This window comes from Pararge aegeria, chromosome 8 (genome assembly GCF_905163445.1).
Source record: "Pararge aegeria chromosome 8, ilParAegt1.1, whole genome shotgun sequence".
Lineage (NCBI taxonomy): Eukaryota > Metazoa > Arthropoda > Insecta > Lepidoptera > Nymphalidae > Pararge > Pararge aegeria.
This window is the reverse complement of record NC_053187.1, coordinates 2,953,096-2,967,113: the sequence shown is the minus strand read 5'-3', so window position 1 is coordinate 2,967,113 and position 14,018 is coordinate 2,953,096. Positions and strand designations below refer to the sequence as shown.

The 14,018-nt window shown below is 33.3% G+C and overlaps 1 protein-coding gene across 3 annotated transcripts in view; it reads right to left on the bottom strand.

Annotated features, from left to right (window-relative positions):
- LOC120625712 (four and a half LIM domains protein 2) overlaps positions 1–14,018 on the bottom strand; it is a 236,785-nt gene that overhangs the window by 122,313 nt on the left and 100,454 nt on the right. The window contains exon 1 of one of the 3 annotated variants that reach the window (XM_039892866.1): positions 9,747–10,053. The exons of the other annotated variants lie outside the window; for them this stretch is intronic. The gene's annotated coding sequence lies outside the window, so the exon portion shown is untranslated. Of the gene's footprint in view, positions 1–9,746; positions 10,054–14,018 lie in introns of those variants that run through there. 3 annotated transcript variants of the gene reach the window in all.

Here is a 14,018-nt window from a genome sequence, read left to right as displayed (position 1 = left end):
GAGATAATTGTATCTGCCAACCGAGTGGAAATGAACTCAGTTGGAAATTTAGGTTTCAGAATGCAAAATATGGATTTAACAGGTTATCTGGTGGCAACTTTCCATAGTGTCTAGTTAAATTTAGTGTCAACTGTGTTACAGAATCGAGCTGAATGTGATGACTTCAAGAATTTGTATATCTTCTATTAATATATTTATTTGGTCATTACTTTGATCTCACTTGTCATCATCATCATCTACAGCCCACCGCTGGGCTAAGGGTCTCTCTCAAAGGGAGGAAAATCATGTATGACAAAGTTTTTTAACTTTAAAAGTTCCAAGAAAAAAGTCCGCGACAGATTTTGACTTGAATTGTATGCAGACCAAGTCGCGTGGGACCGCTAGTATTAGTATAAAAATATAGTTCACTACGAAATTCCTCATTTTTTGATTTAATCACGTTGAGATTCAAGCAAATGTCTTAGCATGAGTGATTCCGAGCTGACGATGTCTCCACGTTAATGCATTAAAGCAGGACAGACTGCATAGATTACCGTAGTGATGTAAGGTTTCCGAGCATATAGGTCGATAGAACTGTTACAAACTGACCTTGTAGACACTTGCCTTTTGTTAGTGTAAGTAGTACCTACACATCATATGCTGTTCTGTTTATATAAGTAGATGATCGCGTCATCAAGCTAAAGTCTGAAGCAGCTTTCGAAATTCTCGATAATGTGGTGAAACGGGATAAAAGCACCATATTCTGGCCAGGTAAATTTAATTTGTTATTTAGACTTTGATTCTTGATTTGAACCAGGTCCTCCATCAGATACTTTAGATTTTATACGGGCTATTTTGAAATTTCCGGACAAAATAGGCTTCTAAATAACTTAGGACAACTTAGGATCACTTAAAGTGCTGGAATGGCGACCCCGCACCGGTGAACGTAACATAGGTCGGCCCCAACGAGGTGGACAGACGACATGAGGCGAGTCGGAGCCGCTGGCGGCAACCGGCCCAGGACCTTGGATTGTGGAACACCCTAAAAAAGACTTATCTTAAGCATATTGTGGTTGAATTAATGATGATGATGCCATATTTGATGTCAGGGAGTAGGTAAACCTACATAAGTCAAAAAAAGTCCCTGTAACCCTTAAAAACGAAGTTCTTGATTCTTCAAGTGTTTTTAATCATACTTTTATAGGATAAATGCTAAATTGTGTTAGTTTGTTTGTGATTTCTATACGCGCTAGCCTCAAAACTAACTGCAGCGCGTAGGTTTTCACCAACGCGAGACTAATTCGTAAAAAGGTTTAGGTAGTTTTTTATAGCTAAAGTTTTACGTAGCTTTCGTCAGCCTGGCTGGCTGAATGACAAATTATGTTCGTGAACTTCTAAAAAAGTACTTCAAATCACAAATAAGCCTGACGCCTGACGCCAACGATATTCGTCTTTCTAATTCACTAGCAATTTTCAAAAGCCGTGTATAATAGTGATGCCTAACATCACTATTTGTCATTTTAATTAATTTGTTCGTATATATGCATTTATATAATATATATATATCTCTCTCTCTTATTTTATTTTCCTCTTTTTAATTAACATATTAGTCATTAGTAGTATGTACTTGTGTAAATTTATGTATTGTTTTGCACGCCTCATAAGCGGAGCGTGAAGTGATGCTCTACTCTCGACATGTCAAAAAACCCAGTCTTTCAAAACTTAAATGATTTTTTTTTTTATTAATATAACACTTACAGGATAATATGAGTGCACTAACATCCAAGTTAAATAATCTGTCTGGCACATATGATATTTATTTTATAAGCAATTATTAATGTTCAATATAGTAAATAAAACTAATCAATCATACTTGGACGTCCGTGTGTCTGGTTTTACGGATCCGTGTATGTGGCAGAGAAATTGGACGAAAAAATTATCTTAATAAATTACCTTACATGCACTTTTGGATTTTTCAATTTGTTTTGTAATTGCGATTTCCCGTCTCTCATGTATATTCCTATCGTGTAGGTAACCTGGAAGAGATCACTTTTAGTGATACGGTCTCCTTTTGCCTCTAATTTTTTTATGTTTTTTCTTAATTTATCCTATACTACGCAATAAAGATGTTTAAATAAGTAAATAAATAAGCCTAACATATTTTAAGATTATTAGAAATTTTCGTGTGGCTTTGCTGGCATAGGATACCGCGGGAATATCTCATTATATATCACGGGAAATCAAATATTGTACGCCAACAAAATTACTAGCTAGAGCCATTTTTATTTATAAACCAAATATCATGTCACACGGCAGTATTCATGAAATAGGTGTCGCTAATTTAATTAAACCATGTTTACGGCCGAGCGTGGGATATAAGGACGTATTAGTTAGAAAAATCGGCGAATAAAGCTTTATGTTGGCTTTATGTCAGCTGGGGGAAGGCGCGCCTCGACCTTGGCATATGTGCTTCAGGTCAGGTCGGAGGTGATCTTTGCCATTATTTATTTAATCTTAGGTAGCTCTGTTTGGTGAAGGCATATCAGCATACATGACGCACATCACATATTATGACGGCCGATTGGCGCAGTGGGCAGAGACCCTGCTTTTTAGATTCTAAAGCCGTGAGTTCGATTCTCGAAACTGGAAAATGTTTGTATAATAAACATGAATGTTTTTCAGTGACTGGGTGTTTATCTGTGTATTATAATCATGTATGTACCTATATTATCTATCTATATATATAAAAGAGAAAGTGTGTGGGTATGTTCCGTATTGAAATGTCAAACTGTCAAATACAGCTTTTATTTACTATGATGATATTCTATTGTTGGGTGTACATGGGTGTAGATAATGATCTTCACCCGCTCGAGAAGAGAATAGAAGAGAATGAATACGGAGAGAAATAAATGATTTAATATATTATGAGACTTAAATTAAAAATGTAATGATGTTAGTTTATTGTTTATATAAAATAAAGCAAAATCTAGCCCGGCGAAGCGGGCTGGGTGCGCTTGTTATTTATAAAAATATTCATCAGTTATCTTAGTACCCATAACACAAGTTACGCTTTCCTTGGGGATAGTTGGCGATGTGTGTATTTTCGTAGTATATTTATTTATTTATTTATGTTAGTTCGGTTAAGGCGCGCCTCGACCTTGGCATATGTGCTTCAGGTCAGGTCGGAAGTGATCTTTGCCATTATTTATTTAAGTTTAGGTAGCTCTGTTTGGTGAAGGGTTTATATTGTCACCACCCCTCATCTTGTCGTGGGTGGAGTCTAAGGGAATATAACGATGAACGGAAAGCAGTGTCCTCTGTGCTACTACTACCACCTACTGCGATTATCAGCGTGGTGATTATGGGCAAACCCTCCGGTTGGGAGAGGCCTTTAGTCCAGCAGTGGACTGTTTAAATGACTTTTGATGATGATGATTATTTGATCTTAGAAAATTTGACAAAGATCTCTGTACGATTGTTTTTTCTTTGTTTTATGCAGTAGCTCTACCGCCTATTTGTGCCGCAAGCAGCATAACTGGGCAGGGTCATTACGTATCTCACTACAGGTTTGCAACAGGCGTAAATCTTGCAAACATTGCTGTCAAACGTCACTTTTGCACACAAAAAATACAAGGTCTAAAGGTTGTTTTTACATATGCAATAGAGTATTTGGCTAAGATGGTTGACAGCATGGTATATTTTTTTTAAAGATTGTTTTCTTTTTGTCTTAGTAGTCCAAATCGAAATAGCTTTTTATGCGGCTTAAAAGGGTCGAAATAAGCATTGAAAGACGGTGGTCTCATGTTATTCATAGTTATGACATTAAAATTGCTTTGTCTCCGCCAAGAAAGAGTTTTTATAATTAACTATAGAGGAATAAAACTGGGCTTTGAGGATTGTATCTATTGATCTTGACGCAACTCGAAATAGGTTGAAATAAAATACTTCGAAAAGCGTTTTTCTAAACAACTACCAAAGGAATATAAAAGTTTCATTTTAATAGAAAATTTTACGTAAATATTAGAAATAGTTCGCGGGCGTCGTTAGTCTCACCAAACCAGTACTTCGTTTTAATCTACGAATACAACTTAAAATAATTTTCCAAGATTAAAAGAAATTATAGATTTACGACATCATCATTATGATGTCAGTTAACTAGAAAAGATAGTTAGCCTATTTTACTACATAGTACATGAAAGAGCAACTCTTATAGAACAATAGATAACTGTAGAGCAACTGTGAGACATTGCGAAATATAAATATTTCTCGCAGATGCTCCTAAAAGCGTAAACAGCACTGCACGTTGATCGACATTGTTCAAATAAATGATTTAAACATCCCTAATAGAAAACTGTATACATTAGTGGAGTAGTTGAAGGTTGTACAATGTTTAGTTTCATTATATGAATGGAGATTTTTATCTGAGGTAGGCTGATAACTGATTACACATTTTGCTTTTTTAATAAACCACGTGTTGGTATACGTTTAAATGTTCAAACTGCAGCCTTGAACTCAGTTTAACGCGTTTAGAGTTTAGCTTACTCGATCGCGTTTTGTTTCAACGGTGAAATCAGGCATTAGGCTCAGTCATCGTCGTCACTATCAACCTATTACCGACTTATTATATGACAAGCTTATCTAAGAATGAGATGGGTTTAAGCAGTTGTGCATTACGTTGGCCAAGTGCGAATTGGTAGAATTCACACGAGAACATTATGGAGAACTCTCAGGCATTCAGATTTCGTCGCGATATTTATACGACTAAGAAACCGGGAGTTATCTTTGCATCGTTCGAGTCCATACATGATTGAAGTGTATCGATAATGCAGTCGTGTTTATATTAAAATACCCACCAACTCAATGTCATGCACATTGGTTGTTAATCAAATATAATTTTTATTGTTTCTTGAAAACTGTTTTGTAACTAAATAATAATTATATGCGTTTATGTAAAAAATCTTATCAATTTAATAAAATATCCGACTAATATGAAATTATAGTTATCAAAAATTAAATTATTTACCCACTTTTATTATACGGAAAAAGATTTGTACGAACATGTTTAAATTAGTAAATAAAAGATAAAACTGACCGACGAAACGACTGAACTAAACTAAACTTCTTTGTAGTGGGGAGCTATTCTAGAGCATCCCTTATCGAATAAAAAATCACACAAAACAGCCGAAAGATAGACCTTGATATTTTTACACAAAATTAAATTTACCATTTATCCAAACTCTTGTTAAACCATCGTAATTTGTTTAAAAAGCAAATAAGTTCCGAGAAGCAATTAGTTCTTATTCCAATTATAACTAAACGAAACATTTCACTGTTGACTTTTTAAAGTAAATATTGACATAGCATTGTGTACAGCCACGGACGGACCTACATGTCGTTACAATAATGAGTGTACTCTACGCGTCACATTTGTTTCGCTCTACATTCTTACTTAAAAATGAACACTTTTTTTTTGTATTTCACTACAAGTTAGCCCTTGACACCAATTCCATCTTAAGATCCTACCGAAGTGATAATGCAGTCTAAGATGGTAACGGGCTGAACTATTAGGAGTATGTAATGATGCAGTCTAAGATGGTAACGGGCTGAACTATTAGGAGTAAGTGATAATGCAGTCTAAGATGGTAACGGGCTGAACTATTAGGAGTAAGTGATGATGCAGTCTAAGATGATAACGGGCTGAACTATTAGGAGTAAGTGATGATGCAGTTTAAGATGGTAACGGGCTGAACTATTAGGAGTATGTAATGATGCAGTCTAAGATGGTAACGGGCTGAACTATTAGGTGTATGGCAGTTATATTAAGTCCATACTCCTAATATTTCGCCCGACATCGTACCGGAACGCTGAATCGCTTGGCGGCACTTCTTTTTCGGTAGTGTAGTGTGCTCTTATTTTTTTCTTCGTTAGCCACAGCCAAGGCCACTAGAAAAGACCAGTGAAAATCCAGAAATTATAAATTCCCATTACCCTGCCGGGGATCGAACTCGGGACTCATAAATTTATTGTTACAAGGAAAATAATAATGTTTATTATTGTTTTATATATGTATCTAGCGCTCTAGTACTCTCTAAAGTAGTCTGTCGCCTCTGAAACGTCTCAAAACTTTTCGATACGGAAACCAATAAATATAGTGGACAGAATTTGTTTCATTATTCTCACAATAACAAAATTTATTGCGAAAATATGATAAGTTACCAACATAAACCATATTTTTGGTCTCTGGCAGCAGTCCAGGTAATATCCAGTCTGGGGTAATAAGGTTAGTTAGAACATTACAAAGAATGTCCCCTAAATTCCATGTTTCACATTAAACCTTTCTTTTTAGAAGTGTAGCCCGCCAGCTCGCATCGAATTAGCGTGGTGGAATTATGCTATAATTTTCTCTTTTCAGTGTGAGAGTTCTGAGTCAAGCAGTGGGACATGAATAGTCTTAAGACATAAGCAAATTTAATAAAAGTTTGAGAAGTGAAGGATTTCAACTGACCTCAAAAGTTAAGAGGCGCGTTATTTTGAACCCAATGTGGGTTCACAATTATTAAGGAGAGTTTACGGATATTAATTAATAAATAAATATTTATTCTTTAGTCCATTTTTTTTTTTAAGTTGAAGAATAAAACAAAAATTCCGGTGAAACTGAAATTATACTTCTTTTAAGGGAAAACAAACGCATTTGAAATTTCAAGACACGAACATCACTATGAGTATTAAACACTTGATTCAATTATAATTCAGAACAAATATTTTAGTCTATGGCTAATAGACTACGAAAGAACCACTAGATGGGTGTTAAATAATCGTAAAGAAAATTATGATCGTTATAATCGCAAATCGTAAAAGTTATGATAATCATAAAGATGTTCTAATAAGAGGCCAATTAAATAAAGCTGAAAATCTCTAATGAAACCAGCTAGTGTATTTCTTTTACGTATAGTAATATCTATACAAGTCAAGAAGTGTCTTCTTGTGATATAGAAATAACTGCCGTTCTTTAATACTCTTATATAGGCTTTATTATAATAATAGATATATGTATTAGGGGCGAATTTTTAATCGTTAGAAAGATTTTCAGGATTTATTTTACTTTTCATGCACTTTGCCAGTGTCGAGTAGCTCCGAGAGCTCAGAAAGGTAAGTTTTAGTATTAGTATTTAGTAATTCGTATGTATCTATTTTATATTTTGTACCACCTGCAATTAGTTCTCTTATTTTTTTTCCTAATTCTAAGGTTGCCTGGCAGATATCGCTACTATAAGATACGCTACGCTAAGCGATAAGGCCGCATTTTATATTCTGCTTCTATTCTAATGTTTCTTTTTTTCTTGTATAATTCTTCATGTGTAATAATAAGTTTTCTGTCTGAGTTGGAGAAGGTCCGAAGCAGTCTGTTCAGTGCCACATTTATTCCATTAAGTTTCTAAGCAAACAAACGTCACACTGACAGTAAAAACGATGTTTTTAAATAGGTAATAGATGACGTTTGGTCGTCCATAATAAATGGTAATTTTCTTTAAATGACGAATTTTTAGACAAAAACGTCACGATAGTAATTTAATCTTTTCGTTCGTTGTATACTTAATTTTTTTGACGTCACAAATAATAATAAAAATACATATAAATAGGTATTTAAATATCTACTTGTATTTTTATAATTTTTTTTTAATATGTATGAAGTATAACATTTAATAAAAAATTAAAAATCGAATTCAAATCTCTTTTAATTTTATTTAATTTAACGCTCTAATTTTTTTCTACTTTTAAAAACTGCCGTTACTTAATTATTGTCGACATACCGCAATAACAAAAATAACAAGTGTGAAAAAAAAAAGTATTGTTGATTTAATCCTAATCTCTCGGTGACTTATGTCTGTCTTGTATTAAACCAAATTCCTTTTGAAGTCCCGTCGTATATCTGAGTCACACTTTCGTCTGGATGACGCTTTGGTATTACAAATGCAATTACTTCCGAAGTCAAAACATTGACATAAATGTTGAATCACAGGTAGCAGGAACTCCATCGCGATGTTATTTTATGCGTATTTCGATGCATCATTATTTATTCATTACTGGGTAGGTAGTTAGGTACTCGGAAAACCGTCACCTTGTTAAATGTACCTAATGGTTACGGTCTTAGGAACTTACTGATAAAAAGGTAATTGGTTAAATGGACGGCCGCGTAAGTAGTCTTCAGGGTTCTAAAAATCATAACAGATTTTAAAAATCGTACTATTTGGGTACCTAATCACCTACTGCGTCGTAAGCTCTTAACTGTAGGTAGGCTTTTTTTTTTTTGTGTGGTCACACCACCTACTCTACCTACTTAGGTTGCTATCTCAGACTCTTGGGCAGAACTAAAAACTTTTGGCTTTGTTAGACACCAGGAGAACCCGTTGTATAGGTAGGTACCTCCCGGACGAATTGTAGGTATGCCTAATGCCAATAACTTAGGTAGGTAGGTATGTCAGCTCAATCGAATGCCAATTGCCAGTATGTGTTTGAAAAAGTTGGTAGATAGGAACCTACCTAATGGTTACAGTGTAAATAAGTTGTCTTTAGAGTTTTAAAAAATCATAGGTAACAGATTTTTAACATCATATTCTTTACCTAATCACCTTTTAGCAGATTCTATGATCAACTGACGATTGCATCGTCAGCTCTTTGGTTCAGGTAGGCCTAATCCAAATAACTTTGGTGTATTAGCTCAATCGGATGTCATCAGTTGTACTGATTGCTTTGAATGCTATTGACTTGAGATTTTTTTTTCTTTTGAAGACCTTCAACATCGGAACGGGAGCAACTGGACAATAGGTAGATACCTAGGTCTGTCGACCCATAGAAAATAATTATCGCAATTGGATAATATATCAAGGAGCTATGGAGTATCAATACAAAAAATTGCTAGTGCATGTAATAATATTATTTAGAACGAAGAAAACCTCTACCTACGTACCTTGTATCTTTAAAAGCATCTAGGTAGGTATAACAACTGACAATTTGAGTAGGCTTTGATTAAAACCAATATGCATTTCGTGGGTTTTAAAGTTTTATGGTACCTAGTTAAATCCTAACGTAGTACTTAGGAACTAGGTAGATATTGTCTATTCTAAGTCCTTTATTAATAATAATAAATGGTTTGTTTCTTTATTTTATTAAAAGTTAGTTTAATTGCAATCTCGCGATGATGCGACATACCTATCAAAATAATGAAAAAAAATAGAACGGGCTGACCTGTTCCCGGTAGGATATGTACCTAACGCGAACAGGTCAGCTTATTATAGTCCTAGGTTCTGAACTTCTAACATCCCATAACTATTAACGCTTTCTATCGCTGTGCAGTGCTTCTTTGTCGGTACAATGGTAACTAGCCACGGCCTAAAGTTCCGACCTAACAGAAACTTCGTTTACAAACAATAATACGTAGGTATGATATTTCAATCTAATTCCTTTTAACAAGCAATTCTTTAATACTGACCAAAGAGCTAGGTCATCCACCAACAAAGACGTACCGCTATGCAATTTAGCGTAAATGTCTCGTGGAAACCGATTAGGTAGGTATATGGTTTTAATATAACTGCCTAATTATAATCAAACATTTGGACCTTCCAAACGAAATATTATCTTAGAATAATTATTTATGGAAAACTCGAGTTCAGAACTCATTGTCAAGTTCAGCAAAAGATAGAAACTACAAAGTTCGTTGAGCCGTTTTTAAAACCTATGTACCTAGGTAGTTATAGGTAAATACTTACAAATTTACCCCATAGCTTTCTAGAACTCATCTTCAACCGTTTTAGACGAGATTTGGATTATTTTCGCAGAAAAATTAATCAGAATACTTTTATCAAACTTCTTATCGGTCATTTCCTTCATGAATCACAGTAACAATAAATCGATGACAAACTTCACTTTTTGAATATATCACAATAACATACAGTCACAGATGGATTAAAACACATGGAAAAAAAATAACGTTTTCCTAATATAAATTTGACAGTTATGCTTTTGTTTCGTTTAAAAACACGAAGCGCGTGTGACACCAGCGCTAGACGCGTTAACGTTCCGACTTCCCAGTGACAAATGCGCGTCAACGGGTTGCTCGTTTGTTTACCTCGGCGATTTCGCTCGCTCAAGTTCAAGGGATTATAACGAAAAAGAACGCGTGCCAGGGTTGCCACCATTTTTGTATTAGCTGTAGATTTTAGAGTTTGTTTAGCAAAAAGCAATAAACGATATTGGGAGATTATGGATACTATTAAATTAATATATTATATTATTGTCTTTATAAGTAAAATAACTCATTTATTTATTATATATCAATTTTGTGTTGCTTCATTTTAATTTACTGTTAATTTTTTTTTATTTAATTTAATTCACAAAATCTGCTTTATTATTTATTATTTATAGATTTAAGTTTATTATATTACGTATTAACAAAAGAAAAAGTTATTTATTGCTGTTTATACCTTTTATTGATGCTTGTTAGGGCACTCAAAATAACATGGACAAATGGAATGCACACAACTAAAATTCTTACCCTGTTTAGTTGTTAATAAGGTTATTGCAATTCATTGCTGGTGTTTCTTATTAATAAATAATTAAAAATAATAAATAATTAATAATAATAAATAATTAGTAATAAAGCGTGTGACCAAATCTTTATTTTGGAAGACTAACCTAGACTAGGGATATTTTGAAGCTTTGCATATTTTATGTATCTTTAAGTGGTAAGAACGCACGTTTTAATTTAAGTACTTTAAACGAAATATTAATATTATAAAGCCCCATGCAATGTTGATAAAAAATGCCCAAATTGTCACGAAAACAAGGCCTAGAATTTATCACTCTGAGAGACGTAGTGTAGAATAATTTAACACGTCGCCCTTAAAAAAATTTACTGGATTTTGACAAACTTTACCTTTGCTCACAAATACACAGTAAAGAAAATTGACAAGTCTACCATTAATGCTATTTTTTCACACTGTATCCCCGACAAAAATACCTCTACTACATTGAAATAAGTAAAGCGCGATTGACAGCCCTTTTACAAACTAGCCAATGAAACGTGACCGTAGATTCTACACTATTCTTTACTCTATGATTGTTAGGTGAGGCCAGTAAGAGTTCTAACATAGCTGGGCGTTAATTATTTATCTCTTAAGGCACCTTCTAATGTGACTATGATGATGTCATTCGAAATGTATGGGTGTTTATTGTGATAACAATAATCTGTTATGATAGCGAAGCAAAACATAAGAATAAAGTCTTCGAGCGAAGACATTGTGTTGGAATAACAATTAAGTGATGAAAAACATAATTGAAATTTCACTATGATTATACTGTAAAGAATAGCTGAAATTTGCATTGAGTATAAAACTCAAGCTGTAGTTTTTATAGTATGTACTTAGTATTTGTATCCATAGAGCAAAACGGAGACCTATATTCTATGCCACTCCGTTTCCAGTTGTAGACGCAATAGATTTCAGTCTTCAAATTGTTTTGTCTTATCCTGGTATTCTGGGTTTCATTTAAATGAAATTAGTAAGTAGAATACAGATATATAAACTGAACAAAAAAAAAACTCTTAGAAATATTGAAATAATCCTTATAAATATTTCTTCATTGGTAACTTACTCGTAGTGTTAAATTTTTAACGTCTTACCTGAATTATTTGCTATAGAGACAGTTTTGATAAGGTTAAAATAAAGAACCTAACTTAATTTTATGAGAAGATACAACTATTATGTTACCCAAAACCATCTCACGCCGCAACATTTTTATATGACAGATACGATTCGAATAAAATTTAAAGAGGATTAATTTAATGTACATAACTTTTTTAGTTGGATAAGAAGTGATTATATGAGTAAGTACACTTTTATTGTAAACCGCATAAAAGTTTATAAAAAAGCACAACATGCCATTTTTCAGCCTTGTTGCAACAAAGCAAAGTATACAAGGATAATATCGTTATACGAAAATCTCATCTTTCGATGGTGTGATCTATTAATTTGCAAAAAGTGATTATTGTGACTTGACTATAAAGATAAACGTATTGGATAAAAGCAGGCTTTGCGAAGTCCAAGCTGTAACTGCTCGAGGTAAGATAAATTAGGCTTTGATAAAACAAAAAATGATGGTAATATGGAGAAACCAGAAATAAACTAAGGGTCCTAAAGTCAAAGCGCTTATAGTCCCTTCATTCCGTTATGCCTCAAAGTTTCACACTTCAAGATATTGGAGATAAGCAAATACATAATGTGTAGATATAGTGCTAGAAAAGAATTTGCAAGATATCCTTAAATGCAATACCTTGCACTACAGTAAACTCCCGAAACGACTAGGTAGGTATAGAGTTCAACGTTTATTCTACTCTGCACATATTCGTGTTATATCTCTAATGATACCTATAGCAAAACATCTTTAAAAAACGTGCGTGTACTTATGTACACGCCTTAGAATTTATACTTCTTTGGTATAACAAGATAAAAATCTAATTTTATCCTTCGCCTTATTCTAAGTTTGAAGAAAAAATCACACTAAAAATAGAAAAAAGGGTAAATAGTTAAATAAAGTGTATTTAAATATCACAAAAAAAAATCTACATAATTAAAGAAATGGAGATAATGAACATCATTAAATGAGCCCGCAGACTTTCACAATTGAAAGTGTACACGTGTAGTAGTGTGTTTGACATAGCCAACCATGAAGTTGGCTATGTCAAACCTTATAGCCAACTTCATGGTTTTTTGTGATGGTGGGCGTGCGCAAAATTTACTCTCATCATTTTTCCATAACGCACCAAAAAAGGATAACTTCAGAAATGAGTCTATAAAATTTTGCTGTAGTTATAAAAAATAGTATACTGAATTTATTGGTGTTGACTCGAGCCTTCGCAGTTCTATATTGCTTATCATTCCATATAAAAATTAACTGATAGTAAAATTGGGCCGTGACTATCTTATCTAGACCATTATAGCGTGAAGAGATACAAGCTGTGTTGATTAAACGATAAAGTTTAAGGACATGAGAGTTCTAATAATTTATTCTTACCTACTAGTTTGCAAACGTGACTTATGTTGATACAAGTTTGCTATTCCTACTAAAATAAACAGTCGGTGACGGGTGAATTATAGTAAAGGGAGCATCTAATTTAGGTGAACACCCTCCTTCGACTAAACGAAGCATAATCAATATAATATTATCACATCAATATAATATATAAGTCATTATTCAAAAAAAAATATTAAAGGTACGTTGGAGAGCGATAGATGGCGCTATGTAACCTCAAATCACACCAGTAATTTTAATAAGTAATAGTAATATTCTATTATATTATAGGTATTGATTTGTACCTATAGGTTATTCAATAATTTAAGTAAATCGGCATGCCCATTTTTATTTTTAGTGTGAAAAGTATGAAAAGATAATTGGTTTTATGAAAATAAATTAGTATGAAAAGTTATCTAGTCAGTTATTTTACAACAAAAATGGACTTGTGTTGAAATTGTAACTTGGAAAGACTCTTACCGCCATCTAGTAAAAAATATAACGACTATAAAAATCGAGAAAGCTAAACCTATAAAATTCAATTGTATTTTTGAATTGAATACTTATTAATATAGAATAGTTAAATATTTAACAACTAAAATAGAAATGAAATAAAATCAAAATGAAATTTTAAATTTATTGTTTAAATCAGCTATTCGATGATAGATGGCGCTGTCATCAAATCACAACTGCAAATAAAGACCATGAGTTCTTATATAAACTACCTAAATAATATTAGGTAGGTACATATCTGCCGGTAATTAATTTAATTATTTATAAAAGGAAGTGCACATGCAAGTCCTTGCTGTTAGCCTTTTTAAAGACTGAATAATAATCCTAATGCATAATTTATAATCTGCGACAAACCAACCTAGCTAACCTGAAGTAGGTGGATCTAGGCCAATTATTTTTTATGACACAGTTTTGAAAGCTTGCTTACATTATAAATACCTAAAAACGTAATCGATTATAAA